Source organism: Taudactylus pleione, unplaced genomic scaffold (genome assembly GCF_031769625.1).
Source record: "Taudactylus pleione unplaced genomic scaffold, aTauple2 ptg001287l, whole genome shotgun sequence".
NCBI lineage: Eukaryota > Metazoa > Chordata > Amphibia > Anura > Myobatrachidae > Taudactylus > Taudactylus pleione.
In genome coordinates, this window is record NW_028285687.1 from 617,789 (window position 1) to 625,137 (window position 7,349).

Below are 7,349 nucleotides of genomic sequence, written 5' to 3' on the forward strand. Positions count from 1 at the left end.
AAAATGGTGGGCAGGTGGCCACATGACAGCCTTGCGCAGGTGCTCCATGGAAGTGCCACAGCAGACTGCCCAATTAGTCCCCACTGACCGGGTGGAATGGGCAGTCACCACAGCAGGCGCAGGAAGTTCCACCAAAGTGCAAACCTGATAGTGAAATGGAGCCAGCGGGCCAAGGTTTGTTTAGTAGCCGGCCAGTCCCGCTTGTGGAGATCATACAGGACAAACAGAAAATGTAACTTGCGAATATCTCCGGTCATGTTAGCTTAAAGACGGAGAGCCCACACAACATCCAAAGAGACCTCTGGCTGTGAAAAATCAAGGACCCGGGAAGACGGAACCACAATCTGTTTGATGTGTAAATGCAAGAACACCATGGGAAGATAAGCCAGGGTAATCAGCAACCCAGCTGTATTCGAGTGGATATCCAGGAACGGGAAGCAACACGACAAGGTGCTCAAGTCCGACACCCTCCGGGCCAATGCGCTGGCAAATAAAAACAGTCTACCACCTAAGCCAGCACAGCTCAACTGTATCCAAAGGCTCAAATGGATTGGAGACCCAGGGACACGTCCCAAGGAGCCATAGGAAGCACAAATGGTGTTTGAACGTGGAGAACTGCCTGGAAGGAGGTCCTCGCATCAAAGTGATTTTTGTCTGGAAAAGAACTGACAAGGACGAAACCTGGACCTACAAGGAACAGAACCGGAGGCCAAATCCAGACCTATCTGCAGAAAGGAAAGAATACAAGAAAGGTGAAAAGACCTTGGGTTAAAACCCCTAGTCTTATGCCAAACCTGGTGATAGATCCTCTCCAAAGGTTTTCTAGCGTTAATCATGCTACGAATGACCCATCAGGAGAACCCCTTACCTCTCAAAACTGATGTCTCAAGAGCCACCACATAAAAGCGAGGCGGCCGCAGAGGGAGAAGCAGAAGAGCGTATATGGAAAGGACCAAAAGATCTTCGTACCACACCTGCCATGGCCAATCTGGTTCCAACAGGATTGCTGCCTCCATCTATTTTGGATTTGCCGATAACCCATTGATTCATAGAGACTGGAGTTGAAAGATGTCCGTATGTAGCGCCCATTTGCCTGCGTGAATGTCCTGGAGTCTTTCAGAAGTCCTCCCAGTTCTGGACCCCAGGGATGAAGACCACTGACAGAGCTGGAAGATGCCGCTGTACTAAACTGAGAATGTGGCTGACCTTCATGGCACCCCGACTATGAGTGTCGTGCTGGTGGATTATGTAGGCAATGGCAATCGCATTGTCCGACTGTACCTTAACCGGAAGTCCCTGGAGAAGGGGCTGTGTCTGGCAAAGAGTCCTGTACACAGCTTGGAGCTCCATGGCATTGATGGGTAACTGACTTTCTTGAAATGTCCAACGACCCTGGAATCTTTGATGACACTTCACTGCCCCCCACCCTCAAAGACTTGCGTTGGTGGTGAGTAGGACCCATTCCTGGATTTAAAAAAGACAACCCTTGTCCAGGTGTGAGCGCTGGAGCCACCACATGAGGGAGAGATGAACATCTCAGGTGGAATAATCGTCTGTGCCTTGAGGTTCGGGAGAGATTTGTTCCACCATGTCAGAACGACCAGCTGGAGCGGCCGGGAGTGGAACTGGGCATACTCCCTGGGTCTCTTATCTTCACCTTCGATATGGTGATCCGCATACAGGAGTGTGTGGACACTCACCAGTGGCTCAGGAAAGTGTGGATCATGGATTGCAGAATCAATATCTTGTCTGCTGGTAGGACAACTCGCTGAGTCCTGGAGTCCAATAATTCTAATTGGAGCATCTCCTGAGACAGAGTTAATGTGGATTTCCACCAACTGATTATCCACCCGTGAGATTGCAGAAGTTCCACAGTCAGGAGGATGTTATCCCTGAGAACCCTTGGAAACTTGTCCCGGAGAAGTAGGTTGTCCAGGTGGGGAAGATCCTGGCACCCATGGCCGCCATGACTTTTATGAACACAGGAGTGGCCGTGGACAGACCAAAAGGTAATGCCTGAAACTGATAGTGTTTGTTCCTTACCATAAACCTGAGGAAGCGTTTGTAGCTGGCTCAGATGGGAATATGTAAATGGGCATCCTGGATGTCCAACGAAACCATAAAATCCCCCGGCTCCAAAGCGAAGCAAAGAGACTCCGTGCGGAATTTGGGTATCCAGAGGAACCAGTTCAGCTGCTTCAAATTGAGAATGGGCCAAAATGAACCATCCAGCTTTTGGACCAGAAAGAGATTGGCATAGAAACCCATTCCTCTCTGAGATGTGGGGTGGAAATAAGGATCCCGGAGGCCAAAATGGAGCAAATAGACTCCTTGAGAGCTTCTGTTTTTCCAGGCTGTGCTAGAAGGCCGGTGGGAAAAAAAATGTCAGCAGACGCTTTTGGAATGTTGAAGCGTAGCCATGAGACACTACGCTCTGACCCAGACATCTGTTGTGGTCTAAATAAATCACTGCTGAAAAGAGCAGGTCGGCCTTCCACAGTGGGGTCTCCAGGGTAGCGGCCGGTCCCATCATGCGGCAGGCTTGTCTGCTGGCTTGGTGTCAGGATGTCTGGTGAACCAAGGCTACTTACCGCAGGCCTTGGAGCCTGTAGAGGAAGGACCTTCGCTTCTAGAAAAAGGTTGACCTTTCTTCTTCAGTGTCCATAGGGCTCCACAGGGGAGACAATGGAAGTAGGTGGGACCTGGAGGACCGGACACCAACAGCAAAGCTTTTCAATCACAGGATGCTCCATTCTTTCCCCATATACCCTGCCCACAGCCTGAGGGCAGCTCAGTTTTGTTGGTGTACGGCAGGAGCTGGGTCACCATATTTAACAGTGGGGCTGCTTTAAGCAGCCCAAGCTTATTTTTTATTATTTTTTTTCATTTCTACTTATTTTACTACAGAGCAGCAGCACAAGACAGTCCCTCAGCCATCTGCACTGCTGCGCCATCACCCCTCCGCGGCGTCGTGGCACTAGCCTTTGGCTAGATACTCCCGGTGGGGCTCTGAGAGGGACTAGCTAGCAGGCTCCCCAGACTGCAGACCGGAATCCAGGGGAACAGTTAAGGCGGACCCCCACTTGCGGGGACCTGTGTCTTGCCTTCGGTCTCAGGAGACAGACCGGAGGCGCTGATGTGGATACTGGTTCGCCCAGGACTCCACTAGACCACCAGGGCATATATAATACTGGTGCAGGGCATATATTAGAGGCCAGGGGACCCGGTGGATAAGGTCAGTAAGGGGAGAATGCGCTCTCCCTGCAGCCCCTCCCCCAGCTCAGGGCGCCATTTCACTGCGGTCTTGCTGTTCCCTGAGCTGCTCCTCCCTCACCCTCCGTACACTCGGAGACTCACGGCAGCCATTTTCTGTAAGCAGGTCTCCGGGAACGCTGGGTCCAGTCTCCCTGTATACCTCTCCCAAGGACCAGGTTATACAGCGCTATATCCTACCAGTCACCGCGGTCTGTGTAGTTGATTTTAGTGCCCATTGAAGCTTTGTTTTTTTCCTGAGTTTGTATGTGACTAGCGCTGATCTCTATTTCTCTATACTGTCCAGCTTATACATTTCCCTTTATTCTACTATAACCCTGACATACTAAGGTACCTCACATCTCCCATAGATTTGGGAGGGCTATCACATACTATATAGCATGGTTGCACACTACACTGTGCCATATTACACATACATCTGGGTTGCTCACTGCACTGTCAGTTTGTGTATTTTATTATTCTTGTGGCTGTGTCTGCCTCCATACATACCCCAGCCACAGGCCTTTAGTTGTTCATTTGGTGCGGTAGGATTCAGACGCACCTTGGTAACGGGACTGCTCAGGCAGTCCTTAGCTTTTATTTTATGTTTTATTTTCTGTGTTTTTGGGTTGGCAGTACTGAGCGTCTGATTTAAGAAGCAAATACTGCGACTCCATCTACCTCCGCCGGGCCGCAACACCGCCATCTGCAGGTAAATATTGCCTTTCTACAAATGCACAGAAAATCTCTTACCTCACACCCTCTCAGAGAATTGTACTTTTGGACACACAGGTTCATATAATCTTCCTAACACCAGACAAGATCTCAGTAATACAAGCCTCCTAGGGTGTGGCGCAGTGACCGGCCAGCACTCCCTCCAGGGCCGCTGGACCCCTAGTTGAGGCATGTGACCGGACGCCTTTCCCCTAGGCCGGCCCTGGTCACGGGTTAGCGCTTTTGGATTCCCACTCACTGTCAGTGACCGCCTGTCACTCTGTCCACTGCGCCGTGGGCATGTAACGATGCTGCCACCACCAAACTCTACCATCGGCGTTTGGAGCCGCTTTCTATGTTACAATCAGGCTCCTGCCTTAGCACCTGGAACCGCTTCTGCTGCGTATGTGTTTGATTAGCTGCGGATACACCTCCTGTTTGGTGTCGGCTGTTCCCACCTGATCCCTCACAATGGACCAGGTCTGCACGGTAGCGGGCAGAGGGCTTGAACTTGGAGACGCGGAGCTCTTACCCAGAACAGCAGGAGAACGGAATAGCGTTTTGGCGCAATTCTGTTGGTCGCAGGGTACAGATATAGTCGGAGTAAAGGCAACGGTGTTTATTGCTCTGTCTTAAAAAAGACCCTCCCTTCGGATTGAAGGGGAATATCAGCATACAAGATGTTACAGCCATTCTTCTCCACACAGGATTCACAAGGATGTACTATATTACTAGGCACAAGCCCTTCTTTTATGCCACTCTAACACACATTACCACAGGGGGTAAGCCCGCCCTGTGATTTCCAACCAGTCATCATAAGTGCACGACCTGTGCATGTGCTGGCCACATGCACGTTTAACATTGTCCCTTATGGCAAGGGGGAGTGATGACCCCCCTGTACCTGGGCTCAACCTCTGACTGACTGTCTGCACACAGCCTTAGAAGATAAGGATCTCCCTCCGAAAACGGACTTCCAGGAATCTGCTAAGGGACCAAGCTTGCTACCCTGCCTGAATCTGAGCTCCAGAGGTGGGCAAGCAGGATCCCCGGGCACGGTTTCCTGGCCACGGAAGGAAAGTCTGTTTGGAGCTCGATGGAAATTCTTAGCTGGCTGCATTAGCCAGCTCCCTATGCACCCCCTCGTCCTACTTTCAGGCATTAGGCCACATAGGAGGGCACTTTATTTCCCTAGGGAGGAGGCTGGGGGACCCAGCAGCCCGCAGAGAGCTCCGGATCCCCCTGGACCTCCGCAGACCACAGGTAAGTGCACTTTTCCTTAAATTATACATTTAAAATACATTGTTTTATTACATACACCCCAAGCCTGTGCCCTGCATCAGGCTGTTACACACTTGCAGCACTGCAGCCTAAAAGACCTCCCTGTCCCTGGCTCAGTGCTGCACAAGCCATTTTAACTGTATTTATTTTAAATGTGTGCTGGTGTGCTTTTATCCTGTGCCCAGCGCTCAGTGCTGGGCTCCACTAGCCCTGCAGTCTGGGACTGCTGGGGGCTCTCCCCTGTTGATGGCTCACAGCGCTGGGGGTGCGGGGAGCTGGCTTTCTCTGTCCCGCAGTGTGCAGCCACTTGGCCATGGAGCTGGGGCGCAGGGAGCGGTGCTCCCGGTCCCCAGCGGTCAGCGTACGGCACCACCTGTGCATCACTTAGCCCTGCAGTCCCGGCTGCAGTAGCTCCCTGGGGCGCCGGGAGCTCTGCTCCCAGTCCCCAGCAGTCGGCACATAGCCCGGCAGCCTCCGGAAGTGGCTCGGGGGCTGTAGCACAACACACAGCCCCCCGGCGCCTACCACCTTGCCGGGTAGCTGGGGCAGTGGGAGCTGCGCTCCCAGCCCTGCCCTCCGCTGCCTGGCCGCAGTAAGCAGCCGGTTCCCGGCATTCCGTTCTCCCCCGGTGTGGCACACCCGGGGTTACCTCATCCCTGCCGTGACCGCCAGAGCGGGGCTGGACTGCGGCAGAGAAATACAAAATGAAAACATTTAATTTAACACACTCAGCGCCTAGCGCCGCTAATACATTTTAAATATTGCGCCCATTGTCCCTTTAGAAATGGCGCCGCAGCACAGGGATTAACCCCTTCATTGCCGCAGCCGCCATTAGCCTCATGTGGCCAGCCGCCGGCCACAAGGCAGTGTTACCAATCAATGTCCTGGAGCTTCGAGCCATCTCACTCTGGCTCAGGATATTCTCATGGCAGGCCAGTACAAGTACAGTCCAACAACGCCACAACAGTGGCTACCACAGTCACCAAGGAGGCACTTGAAGTCGGACAGCAATGGCAGAAGTGTCCCACATTGTCACATGGACCGAACACCATCTCCGCATTATTCATCCCAGGAGTTCTTAATTGGGAAACTGATTTCCTCAGCCATCATGACGTGCATGCAGGAGAGTGGTCTCTACATCCAGAAGTCTTCAGCTCCTGGTGGACAAATGGGGTCTACCAGTTGTGGATCTCATGATCTCAAGACACAACCAAAAACTTCCAGTATATGGAGCCAGGACAAGGGACCCTGACGCAGCCTTCGTGGACACATTGTCAGAGCAGTGGACTTTACATTTGGCGTATCTTCCTGCTTCCTCGAATTCTTCAAAAGTTCAAGCAGGAAGGGGGCATGGTCCTGTTGATAGCTCCGTCTTGGCCCAGATGCCATTGGTACTCCAATCTTCAGTCTCTCCATAGACGTTCCTCTACAACTTCTTCTACAAGTAGACCTGTTGTCTCAGGGTACATGCCTACATTCGGACCTAGCCCGTCTGTCTTTAACAGCTTGGCTCTTGAGACATCCCTTCTAACGGCTAAGGGATTGTCCAGACCATGCTCAGAGCAGTGTAACTGGCCTCAGCGAGAATTTATCACCGAATACGGCACACAGATTTCCAATGGTGTGCGCCGAGAAACTATGACCCTCAAGTTTTTAAAGCTTCTAGAATACTTGTCTGTCTTCAGGTTGGATTGGATCTAGGCCTCCACCTAGCATCGCTGAAAGTGCAGGTCTCTGCTTTGTCCATCTGATTCCAGCGTAGAATTGCTCCTCTCCTGGATGGTGTCACCTTCCTGCAGGGTCTTCTGCGTATACAACTGATACAGAAATGATCAAATATATACGATGAAGTCTCCTTGAAGATTTTATTTTTATGTACGCACGTACAGAGCTGGCAGTATATCATTGCAAGCTGCCCATACATTGATTGTACAGACATTATATACCAAAAATAATTTTACATATAATAAACCAATCAAATGATTCAAACAATTGTCATTATTTCACTCCCCTAAGATCTAAGCCAATCAGTAATTATTTTACCCCCTAATTGGAAGAAATCCAATCTCATTATTACAGTCACGTAGCCCTAATCATGAGTGTAT